This window comes from Peromyscus californicus, unplaced genomic scaffold (genome assembly GCF_007827085.1).
Source record: "Peromyscus californicus insignis strain IS unplaced genomic scaffold, ASM782708v3 Scaffold_4__1_contigs__length_199733344, whole genome shotgun sequence".
Taxonomy (NCBI): Eukaryota; Metazoa; Chordata; class Mammalia; order Rodentia; family Cricetidae; genus Peromyscus; species Peromyscus californicus.
The window spans coordinates 168,730,327-168,743,343 of record NW_026294562.1 but is presented as its reverse complement, the minus strand read 5'-3'; the positions used below and the strand labels follow the sequence as shown (position 1 = coordinate 168,743,343).

The 13,017-nt window shown below is 39.0% G+C and overlaps 1 protein-coding gene across 1 annotated transcript in view; it reads right to left on the bottom strand.

Moving 5' to 3' along the window:
• The window catches only part of Pglyrp1 (peptidoglycan recognition protein 1), a 147,826-nt gene that overhangs the window by 1,190 nt on the left and 133,619 nt on the right, over positions 1–13,017 (bottom strand). The window lies entirely within an intron of this gene.

Here is a 13,017-nt window from a genome sequence, read left to right as displayed (position 1 = left end):
CTGTAAAAAGTTGGGTCACTAAAAAAGTAAATGCCCCGTATGTACAACAGGGCTCAAAACAAAAGTACTAAAATTGAAAAAAATAAGTAATTAAAGGGGATGGGGTTCGAAGCCCCTCCCCAAGGCTTAAGTAACCCTAAAGATAAACAAAACAAAACAAAAAACAAACAAAAAACCCATGAATTTTCTGGTGAATACAGGAGCACAACACTCCATTTTAAAACAACCTCTAGGCAGAATGTCACAGAAACAATCCTGGGTGCAAGGAGCCACAAAAATAAACTGATATTCATGAACTACTTAAAAATCAGTAAACATAAAAAAAAAAAACCCAGGTAACTCACTCTTTCATGGTCATCCCTGAATGCTTATACCCACTGTTAAAAAAAAAAAAAAAAAAAAAAAAAACTTACTGACTAAAATGGGGGCCCACATCCATTTTAACCAGACCAAAAAATTAGTAACTAAGAAAAAAAAAGCACTGCATGTGCTCACCATATAACTTGTAAATAAATATAACTTGTTTGTGGGCCCCCCAAAGCAAAAACAAAAAAAACAAAATAACAACCAACCAACCAATCAAACAAACAAACAAACAATAAAAACCTACTCCAAAATTGGCTCAAAAAATTCCCCAGGCATGGGCAAAAACTGAAGAATCTGGGTTGGCAGCACACTGCCCCCCCACATTCTAGTACAGCTAAAAGCTGGGCCAGTGCCAACACATATTAAACAGTATCCAATGCTCAAAAAGGCCAAGCAAAAAATCACCCCCTATATTAAGCACTTCAAAGACCTGGGTATTTTAGTCCCTTGCCTGTCAGCCTGAAATATGCCTCTGCTGCCAGGTAAAAAGCCCAATTCCAATAACTACAGACCAGTGCAAAACCTCCGAAAAATTAATAAAAGGGTAAATAAACATTCGTACAATGGTCCCCAACCCCTACACCCTTCTAAGTGTTTTGCCCCCAGAATAGGTCATTTACATTGTGTTAAACCTGAAGGATGCCTTCTTCAGCCTGCCACTGGATGCCATCAGTCAGCCTATATTTGCTTTCAAATAAATGAATCCCAAGGACGGATTCAATAAACATCTGACTTAAACACAACTGCCCCAGGGCTTCAAAAACTCTCCTACCATCTTTAATAAGGCACTCTACAAAAATGTGGGTAAGTACCAACAAGTCTACCCCAACATCAGCTTATTACAGTATGTAAATAACCTCCTAATAGCAGCTAATACTTTAAAAGTCTGCAAGGCCACCACTAAGGGGCTACTTAAAACTTAAAAAAAACCTGGGATATCATGTATCAGCAAAAGAGTCTCAACTCTGCCAAACTAAGGTAACTTACCTGGATTACATACTGGGGGGGGGGGAGGCAAAAATGGCTGTCCAAAGCAAAAAAACAATCCTAAAAATCTCCAAACCCAGTAACTGCCAAAAGGTAAAGAAGTTCCTGGGATCTGCTGGGTTCTGTAGTCTCTGGACCCCTGGGTTTGCTAAATTAGCTTGGCCTTTGTATGAGGTCACAAAAAAGACTCCCCTTAATTAAACCCCATAAATAAAAAAGGTCTTCAATAAAATTAAGGCAGCTCTACTGAATGCACCTGCTTTGGCACTACCAGATGTCACCAAACCTTTTCACCTATAAATATTTAAAAAAAAAAGTGGCCAAGGGGGTATTAATGCAATCTCTAGGTCTATAAAAAAGGCCAGTAGCCTACTTGTCCAAAAAGCTTGACCCAGTGGCTGCTGGATGGCTTCATTGCCTCTGCATAATTGCAGTAACAGCTTTATTAATCAAAAACTCAAATAAACTAACCTTTAGGCAAACTCTTAAAATAACCACCCCCATGCTATCAAGGGCATCCTTAAACACCCTCCTAATAAATGGCTTTCTAATGCTTGGCTAACTCATTACCAAGCTTTGCTCCTAAACCCACCCAAGATCCAATACACCCTCAGCAGTACCTTAAACCCTGCCACCCTGCTCCCGGACCCAGACCCAGACAGGCTTCTCCACAATTGTCTGAACATCCTAAGCCATCATCTCCACAGGACCAGACCAGACCTCAAGAACGTCCCTTTATCAAGGGCTAAGGTAACATGGTATACAAATGGCAGTAGTTTCATCAAAAATGGTGTCAGGTATGCAAAGGCAGTTGTTCCAACTAAAAAAAAAATTATATAAACAAAGATCCTATCTCCTAAAACATCAGCGCAAAGGGCCGAGCTAATAGCTCTAACAAAGGCACTGCAGTTAAAAAAATAGCTGCCCCTAGGACTCAGGCCCTGGGACACAGCCAGTCCCCAGAAACCTCCACCCAACTCTGCCCCAGTTGCTGGCCAGCAGGGAAAATTCCTGCAGGAAGGATCCCCCCACCAAAACCCCCCATTGGACCCTGCAATCTACAAGTTCCATGCCCTGTCCCAATACCCATCTGCCTGTGACCCCAGTAACTTCCTGAGAGATGGAAACCAAATTGCCAGCTCTCATTGAACCAAGAGTAACTTCCTAAGACAGGGAAACCAAACTGCCAGCTCTCATTGGACCAAGAGCTCTCATTGGACCAAGAGTAACTTCCTGAGACACAGAATCTGCCAGCTCTGACTGGACCAAGAGCCCTGATAAGAGCAGGAGTAGCTCCGTGAGTCACAGAACCAACTAGCTTGGATTAGGCCAAGAGCACCTCCCTGAGATACAGAATCTGCCAGCTCCAATTAGATCAAGAGCTAAGACTGAATCCAGAGAGGCCCCTGAGATACAGACACAACAAACACAGAGTGGAACAATAGCAACTCTCTCAGACACAGGCACCTCTTGCACCTATTAGAGGAGGAGATGGGCAGATGTCAATACAAAAATACACACAATATGAAGAGCAATATGACATCACCAGAACCTAGCCCTGCTCCAACAGCAAGACCTGAACATCACAATGTAGAAGAAGCAGAAGAAAGCAACCTTAAGAACAGCATCATGAAGATGCTAGAGGCCTTTCAAGAAAAAATGAAAAATTCCGTTAAAGAAATTGAGGAAAAACAAATAAAAAATTGAAAGAAAGCAATGAATACCTTAAAGAAAGCCAAGAAAACCATGAAAAAGCAATTAAACATGTGAGGGAAACAGTTTAAGACCTGACAAGTGAAATAGAAACAATGAAGAAGACACAACCAGAGGGAATGCTGGAAATAGAAAATCTGAGTAAACAAATAGGAAACACAGATGCAAGCATAACCAACAGAATACAAGAGATGGAAGAGAGAAACTTTGGTGTAGAGGATACAATAGAGGCAATAGATTTGTCAGTTAAAAAAACAAAACACGCCGGGCGGTGGTGGCGCACGCCTTTAATCCCAGCACTCGGGAGGCAGAGCCAGGCGGATCTCTGTGAGTTCGAGGCCAGCCTGGACTACCATGTGAGTTCCAGGAGAGGCGCAAAGCTACACAGAGAAACCCTGTCTCGAAAAACAAAACAAAAAAAAAAAAAAAAAAAAAAAAAAAAAAAAAAAAAAAACAAAACACTAAAGCCACAAAAGTGATAACACAAAGTATCCAGGAAATCTAGGACACCATGAAAAGACCAAACCTAAGAATAATAGGGATAGAAGAAGGAGAAGAATACCAACTCAAAGGCACAGAAAATGTATTCAACAAGATCATAGAAGAAAACTTTCCCAACTTAAAGAAGGAAATACCTATGCTACAAGATACAAGAAGCTTATAGAACACCAAACAGACTAGACCCCTCAAAAAAGTTCCCATACCACATAATAATTAAACCACTAAACCTACAGAATGAAGAAAGAATATTAAGAGCAGCAAAGGAAAAAGGCCAAGTGATTTATAAAGGCAGACCCATCAGAATAATACCTGACTTCTCAATGGAGACTTTGAAAGCCAGAAGGACCTGGACAGATGTGATACAGACACTAAGAGACCATGGATGCCAGACTAGACAAATATACTCAGCAAAACTTTCAATTACCATAGACGGAGTGAACAAAACATTCCAAGACAAAACCAGATAAAAACAATACCTATCCACAAATTCAGCCCTACAGAAAGCACTAGAAGGAAAATTCCAACCTAAGGAAATCAGATACACCCACAAAAACACAGGCAATAGATAACCCCACAGCAGTAAATCCCAAAGAAAAGAAATGCACACACACTTCCACCAAAAGATAACAGGAATTAACAATCACTGGTCATTAATATCCTTTAATATCAATGGACTTAATTCACCTATAAAAAGACACAGGCTAACAGAACGGATATGAAAACAGGACCCATCATTCTGCTGCATACAAGAAACACACTTCAACTTCAAAGATAGACAGTACTTTAGAGTAAAAGGCTGGGAAAAGTCTTTCCAATCAATTGGTCTTAAGAAGCAAGCTGGTGTAGCTATCCTAAAATTCAACAAAATAGACTTTAAACTAAAATCCATCAAAAGAGATTTAGAAGGACATTACATACTCATCACAGGGAAGATACACCAAGATGAAGTTTCAGTTCTGAACATTTATGCCCCAAATGCAAAGGCACCCACATATGTAAAAGAAACATTACTAAATCTTAAATCACATATAAAACCCCACACATTAACAGTGGGAGACTTCAACACCCCACTCTCACCACTGGACAGATCTGACAGATTGAAACTTAACAGGAAATAAGGGACTTAACTGTTGTTATGACTCAAACGGACTTAATAGATATCTACATAACATTCCACCCTTACAAAAAAGAATATACTTTCTTCTCAGCACCCCATGGAACCTTCTCTAAAATCAACCAAATACTCAGTCACAAAGCAAATCTCAACAAAAAATTGGAATAATCTCCTGTATTCTATCAGACCACCATGGTTTAAAGTTAGATTTCAACAACAACAAAAATTACAGAAAGCCTACAATCTCATGGAAACTGAATAATGCTCAGCTGAATCACCAATGGGTCAAGGAAGAAATAAAGAAAGAAATTAAAGACTTCCTAGAGATCAATGAAAATGAATGTACTATATACCCAAACTTATGGGACACTATGAAACCAGTTCTAAGAGGGAAATTCATAGCACTAAATGCTCACATAAAGAAGTTGGAGAAATCTCATACTAGTGACTTAGCAGCAAATCTCAAAGCTCTAGAACAAGAAGAAGCAAAGTCATGGAGGAGGAATAGATGCCAGGAAATAATCAAATTGAGAGCTGAAATCAATGAAATAGAAACAAAGAGAACAATACAAAGAACCAATGAAACAAAGAGTTGGTTCTTTGAGAAAATCAACAAGATAGACAAGCCCTTATCCAGACTAACCAAAAGGCAGAGAGAGAGAGAGCATACAAATGAACAAAATCAGAAATGAGAAGGGAGACATAACAACTGACAATGAGGAAATCCAGAGAATCATCAGGTCATACTTCAAAAACTTGTACTCCACAAAATTGGAAAATCTGAAAGAAATGGACAATTTTCTGGATAGGTACCACATACCTAAGTTAAATCAAGACCAGATAAACTATTTAAATAGACTAGTAACCCCTAAGAAAATAGAAATAGTTATTAAAAGTCTCCCAACCAAAAAAAGTCCAGGACCAGATGATTTCAACTCAAAATTCTATGAGATCTTCAAAGAGGAGTTAATACCAATACACTTCAAATTGTTCCACACAGTAAAAACAGAAGGAATGTTATTAATCTCCTTTTATGAGGCTACAGTTACTCTGATTCCCAAGCCAAACGAAGATGCACCAAAAAAGAGAATTACAGACCAATCTCCCCCATGAACATTGATGCAAAAATACTCAATAAAGTATTGGCAAACAGACTCCAAGAACACATCACATCCAAAATATTATCCACCATGATCAAGTAGGCTTCATCCCAGAGATGCAAGGGTGGTTCAACATATGAAAGTCTGTCAATATAATACACCATATAAGCAAACTGAAAGAAAAAAACCCACATGATAATTTCATTAGATGCTGAAGAGGCCTTTGACAAAATTCAACACTCCTTCATGATAAAGGTCTTGGAGAGATTAGGAATATAGGGAACATAACTAAATATAATAAAGACAATTTAAAGCAAGCCAACAGCCAACATCAAATTAAATGGAGAGAAACTCAAAGCAATTCCACTAAAATCAGGAACAAGACAAAGTTGTCTGCTCTCCCCATACTTATTCTATATAGTACTTGAAGTTCTAGCTAGAGCAATAAGACAGCAAAAGGAGATCAAGGGGATACAAATTGGAAAGGAAGAAGTCAAGCTTTCACTATTGCAGATGACATGATAGCATACATAAGTAACACCAAAAACTCTACCAGGGAACTCCTACAGCTGATAAACTCCTTCAGTAAGGTGGCAGGATACAAGGTTAACTCAAAAAAATTAGTAGCTCTCCTATATACAAGTAACAAATGTACTGAGAAAGAAATCAGAGAAACATCACTCTTTACAATAGCCACAAATAATCTAAAATACCAGCCAGGCGGTAGTGGCACACACCTTTAATCCCAGCACTTGGGAGGCAGAGGTAGGCAGATCTCTGTGAGGTCAAGGCCAGCCTGGTCTACAAAGCAAGTTCCAGGAAAGGTGCAAAGATAGACAGGAAACCTTGTCTCGAAAAACAACAACAACAAAAATATATATAAAATACCTTGGGGTAACTCTGACTAAGCAAGTGAAGGACCTGTATGACAAGAAATTTAAGTCTCTGAAGAAAGAAATTGAAGAAGATATCAGAAAATGGAAAGCTCTCTCATGCTCATGGATAGGTAGGATAACATAGTAAAAATGGCAATCTTACCAAAAGGAATCTACAGATTCAATGCAATCCCCATCAAAATCCCAACACAATTCTTCACAGACCTGGAAAGAGCAGTACTCAATTTCATATGGAAAAACAAAACAAAACAAAAAACCAGGATAACTAAAAGAATCCTGTACAATAAAGCAACCTCTGGAGGCATCACGATCCCTGACTTCAAGATCTACTATAGAGCTACAGTAATAAAAACGGCTTGGTACTGGCATAAAAACTGACATGTGGACCAATGGATTCGAATTGAAGATTTTGACATTAATCCACATGCCTATGAACATATGATTTTCGACAAAGAAGACAAAACTGTACAATGGAAAAAAGAAAGCATTTTCAACAAATGGTGCTGGCATAACTGGATGTCAACATGTAGAAGATTTCAAATAGATTCATATCTGTCACCATGCACAAAACTTAAGTCCAAGTGGATCAAAGACCTCAACATAAATCCAGTTACTCTGAATCTGATAGAAGAGAAAGTAGGAAGTATTCTTGAATGCATTGGCACCGAAAATCACTTCCTAAATATAACACCAGTAGCACAGACACTGAGAATAACAATTAATAAATGGGACCTCTTGAAACTGAGAAGCTTTTGCAGGGCAAAAGATGTGGTCAGTAAGACAAAAGGACAGCCTACAAAATGAGGAAAGATCTTCACCAAACCTACATGTGACAGAGTGCTGATCTCCAGAATATATAAAGAACTCAAGAAACTAGACATCAAAACACCTAACAGTCCAATTAAAAATGGGCTATAGAACTAAACAGAGAATTCTCAACAGAAGAATCTCAAAAGGTTGAAAGACATTTAAGGAATTGCTCAACATCCTTAGTCATCAGGATTTGTTTGAAATGCAAACCAAAACAACTCTGAGATACCATCTTACACATATCAGAATGGCTAAGATCAAAAACACTGAGGACAGCTTATGTTGGAGAGAGTGTGGAGCAAGGGGAATATTCATACACAGTTGATGGGAATGCAAATTTGTACAGCCACTTTGGAAGTCAGTATGGCAAAATTGGTAATCAGTCTTCCTCAAGACCCAGCTAAAACACTCTTGGGCATACACCCAAGGAATGCTCAATCATACCACAAGGACACTTGCTCAACTATGTTCACGGCATCATTATTTATAATAGCCAGAATGTGAAAACAACCTAGATGACCCTCAACTGAAGAATGGACAAAGAAAATGTGTTACATATACACAATGGTGTACTACTCATAAGAGAAAAACAATGACGTCATGAGGTTTGCAGGCAAATAGATGGAACTAGAAAATATCATCCTGGGTGAGGTAACCCAGACTCAGAAAGACAAACATGGTATGTACTCACTCATAAGTGGATACTAGATATAAAGCAAAGGAAAACCAGATTGCAACTCACAACTCCAGGGAAGCTACCTAGTAAAGAGGACCCTAAGAAAGACATAGGGATCACCAATGACAGAGAAATGGATGAGATCTACATGAGCAAACTGGATGTGACAGGGGGGTAATGGAGGGCAAAGGATGGGGGAAGAGAGCTTAGGGGGTGGGAGGTTCGAGCTGAATCAGGAACAGAGTGGGAGAACAAGGAAAGAGATACCATGATAAATGAAGGCACCATGGGAATAGGGAGAAGCAGAGTGCTAGGGAGGTCCCCAGGAATCCACAAAGATAACTCCACCATAGACTACTGGCAATGGTCAAGAGGGTGCCTGAGCTGATCTACTCTGGTGATCGGATGGCTGAATACCCTAGCTGTCATCATAGAACTCTCATCCAGTGACTGATGAAAGCAGATGCAGGGATCCACGGCCGTTGCACACCCTCAAAATCCTTTAAAATTAAAAATCCAAAAAGCCACCGATCCAGTTAAATAGTGGGCTTGTCTCTATGCTTCTTCAACATATGCATGTGCCTGCTGGGGCTTTCCAGTCAGATCACCATAAGGGACCACAACCCCCACCTACCCTTTAATCTCAACATAAAAAATTATCAATGCTGGCTCAAAAAAGGTCCTAAACCAACCTTTCCATGTAGCCCCTTTGGGGACCTGGTTTTCTAACCTATACTTTAACTTAAAAACGCTTTATGGTTGGACTAAGGTATATAATGCTATGTTACAAAAACAAAAACATTTTATGTTGCACTGAGTATAATAAAAATAAGGCCCAAATAAAAACCTCTAAAAAAGTCAATAATTATTTCTGTGCTTCATAAAGCTGTGTCTCCAATGGTCATATTTGGTAAAAGATATGGTGGTATTTTACTTGTACTGAAATGTGATTTTAATTGTATGTTAATAAATAAAGTTGCCCAGGGGTCAGAGCTATTAGAGCCATAGCAAGAGCATGGCGGTGGTGGCGTATGCCTTTAATCCCAGCACTTGGTAGACAGAGCTAGGTAGATCTCTGTGTGTTCAAGGATACAGCCAACATTGGAGACACATGCCTTTAATCTCAATACCATAGAGGACCTGGAGGGCTGTACATACAGGCAGTGACGAAGCAGTCATGTGTTTGGGTTTACAACCAATAAGAAGGCAGAACAGACAATCTATATAAAGACGAACAGACAAGAAGTAGGCCCCTTTTTGGAGATCTCTCTTGGCTGAAGCAGGAAAGGTAAGGCTCTTAGCTCTGACCTCTTGGCTTTCTTCTCTGAATCGGCTCTGTGTTTCTTATTTAATAAGACGGTTGGTTACATCTACAAAAAGACCCTGCAAAATAAAAACCTTATCAAAGTAAAAAAAAAAAAAAAAAAAGCAGGCAAACCAAAATGTCTGGGTGCTTGGTAAACTAAATTTGCTAACAACAACAACAAACTCCCATGTAACCCAATATTAATTCAATTTACTAATGCTGGTTAAAAAAAAAAGTCTGGTTAAACATAAAAAAAACCCTAGGGTTTAAGGCTTTATGGCCAGGTTAAAAAACAAATAAAAAACCCCAGAAGCATTATTCACCCTTTGGTTGAATGTTCAACCCCTCCAGCCACAAAAATCCCTAGGCCCCAATAAAATAATAAGCACTCCAAAGCCTAAAAAACCAAAATCTAAAAAATCTAGGCCTAAAACATTGTCTTTAACAACCAAGGCTGCCCCCATAAGTTTGTCCGCCAATTCAGGCTTCTTTAACCTGCTAAGCACTACCTATTTGGTTTCAAATACCTCAAAACCAAACCTCACCAAGACTTATTGGCTCTGTCTAAATACAAAACCATCCTATCACAAGGGAATTGCAATAAAAGGAAGTTATACCAGCTCCCGACATGCAGTCATGCAAATGGCAACATTCAGACAAAAACAAACAAACAAACAAACAAAAATACTTACCCTACAGTCTGTAACAAAAAATGGCCTCTGCATGGGCAAACCCATACCTAATTATATTAACCTCTGCAACAAAACTCAGAATCCATTAAAAACAAAATATTTAATCCCACCAAACAACGCCTGGTGGGCCTGTAACACGGGTTTAACCCCCTGCACACACACCCAAGTTTTAAATAATACTCAGGGTTTCTATGTCTTGGTGCAGCTGGTTCCCAAAATAGCTTATTTCCCTAAAAAAAATTCTCCATCAGTTAAAACCGCTAGAACGGGCTAAACAAAAAGTTTTCACAGCTATCCTAATATCCTCCCTCATAGGCAGGGGCCATAGGCACTAAAACCTCAGCCCTCATTCTCCAAAACCAACATAAATACAAACATAGCCACCCTAAAAAAAACCCATCACTCATCTAAAAAAAAATCACTCTCCTCTTTAGCTAAGGTAGTCCTCCAAAATAAAAGGGGGCTAAACTTACTGTTCCCTTGATAAGGGGGTCTATGTCTGACTCTAAAAAAAATTCCTGTTTTTATGCTAACCATTCAAAAGTTACAAAAAAACTCCATAAAGCTAATCAAAAAAGGCTACATAATAAAAAAAAACTAAAAAAACAACAAAATAAAAATAATATAAATCTTTATTCAGTTGGTCACCCTGGTTAACTACTCTCTTGTTGGCCCTGGCTGGGCCCTTGGTCCTCTTACTGTTGGCCTTAACCTGTAAACCTTATATTATTAATGCCCTAGTCAAATTTATAAAGGAGCAAATCTCCACGGTCCAGCTAATGGTTCTAAAACAACAATACTGACCTGTAAATCCAAAAAAAAAAATGCATTTTCAGAATTTAAAATGGCCCACTACTCAAAAATAAAAGAAAAGAAAAGAACCGAATGGCCAGGTCAGGGTCCTAACAGGCTCTCCTAGCAGCCCTGTCATGAACTAGGCCTTAGTTTAGGTTCACTAAAATGGGCTAAAGCTAAGCAAGCAATTCTAAAAAAAACCCACAACTTAGGGGCAACCAATCAACAGGTGCCTCCCAGCCTCCTGCTAGCTCAGCAGGCACCCCCAGGCCCCTTCTGTTGGCTAAACAGATGTCCCCCAGACTTCCGCTAGCTAAAAAAAAGCTTTCCCTATCCTCTCATCAACAAGCCCCTAAACACTAACCCCCCTCCCCCCGCCCCACCAATAGGCCCCTAACCACTACAGCCTCCCATCAATCAACTCCCAGACTAATCTTTCCCCCATCAATCAGCCCCAGATTAATCCCTCCTCTTGGAATTCCTTTAACTCTGCTTAAAAGAAGCTTTTGACCCCTCTTGGGGTCGCTATTTGCCACCTCATCATGCTGAAAATAAAGGCTCTTGCTAAATTGCATACATAACCGTTGATCTTCTCAGGGGCTTCTCTCAGACCCTAAAAGTAGGTGGTGGGCTCTCCCTAGATTCCCATCTTGGATTGCTGCCACACTAGGTAGCTGCTTTGAAACTCCCTCAGACTTCTACTGTTCTACATGGTCGGCAGACTTGGTGAGTCAATTAAGATATCTTAAAGGGAGGAATTAGTTAAAGGAGAATTTTTTCCCACATTAAAAAATGGGAAATGTTTTTACAAGGGTAGGAATTTGGTCTCTGTTTGATAACACATTAGACAGTCTGAAAATGGAACAATTAAATGAGAGGATAATTAATGTTGATGGGATTTACATAACATCAGTTATGAATATTATTTGTTTGATCATTTTATTTTAACATTAAAAAGGTTGGTTAATTTGAGTGCCAGGATAAAAGTTTTAGAAAAACTTGTTAAAACAAATTATAGAGATATTTAGACCCAGACAGAAGAATTTAAAGGTGAACCTATTTCAGCATTGAATTATACGGTTACAGACAAACAGCCTGTTTTCAAGACAAACTTAATCTATCTAGTAACCTTATAGGAACTGCCAAATGCTCAAGGGTGTGTACGAGCTAACTAGACTCCAGTAGAAATGCTAGATTTGAGGAGATTCAAGGAATCTATAGTCTCATATGGAATGCATTCTCCCTTTGTAAAGCAAGTGTTAAACTTGTGGTCAACTTGTAATAGAATTATCCCTCAAGACTGGAAAGATTTTGTTACAGCTGTCCTAGGGGCTGGGCCTGGTATAAAGAGGAGGCTAAGACTATAGAACAACATGTAGGGTTAGAGGTATGGAAATATCCCAGGATCAACTTTTTGAAGAAAACAATTATGCTGACATACAAAAATAATCTTTATATGATGATCACACCCTAATTTTATGACAAATGGCATCCCTGAATGTGTGGGACAGAATTGAAGAAGCAGGAAAGAAAATTGAATCATTTACAAAAGTTATACAGGGCCCAAAAGAAACCTTCACAGATTTCTTACAAAGGCTGTCTCCAGCAGTAAATAGAAAGGCTGTCTTCAGCAGCAAATAGAAAGGCTGTCTTTAGCAGTAAATAGAATTATACCAAATTCAGAAGCTAGACAGATAGTAATTGAATTTCTGGCTTTTGAAAATGCCAATGCAGCATGCAAAATAGTAATTATGCCATTACAAGCAAGAGCAGTACCCTTGGAAGATTGGATCAGAGATACAATTAATATTGAATCTCATGACCATGATGATACTTGGATAGGAGAGGTGATTTCCATAGGTCTGAAGAAAAATAGTGATTTCAGATGTGTTAAACAGGGTCACCTAAAAAGGGCATTCCTAGAAACAATGTTCCTTCAAAGAACAATGGCAACAAAATGCCCCTTCTTCCAGATTATGCAGAAGGTGTGGTGAAGGTAAACACTGGACTAATGAATGTAGATCAACAAGAGACAGACAAGATAATCCTTTGCCTTTGCTA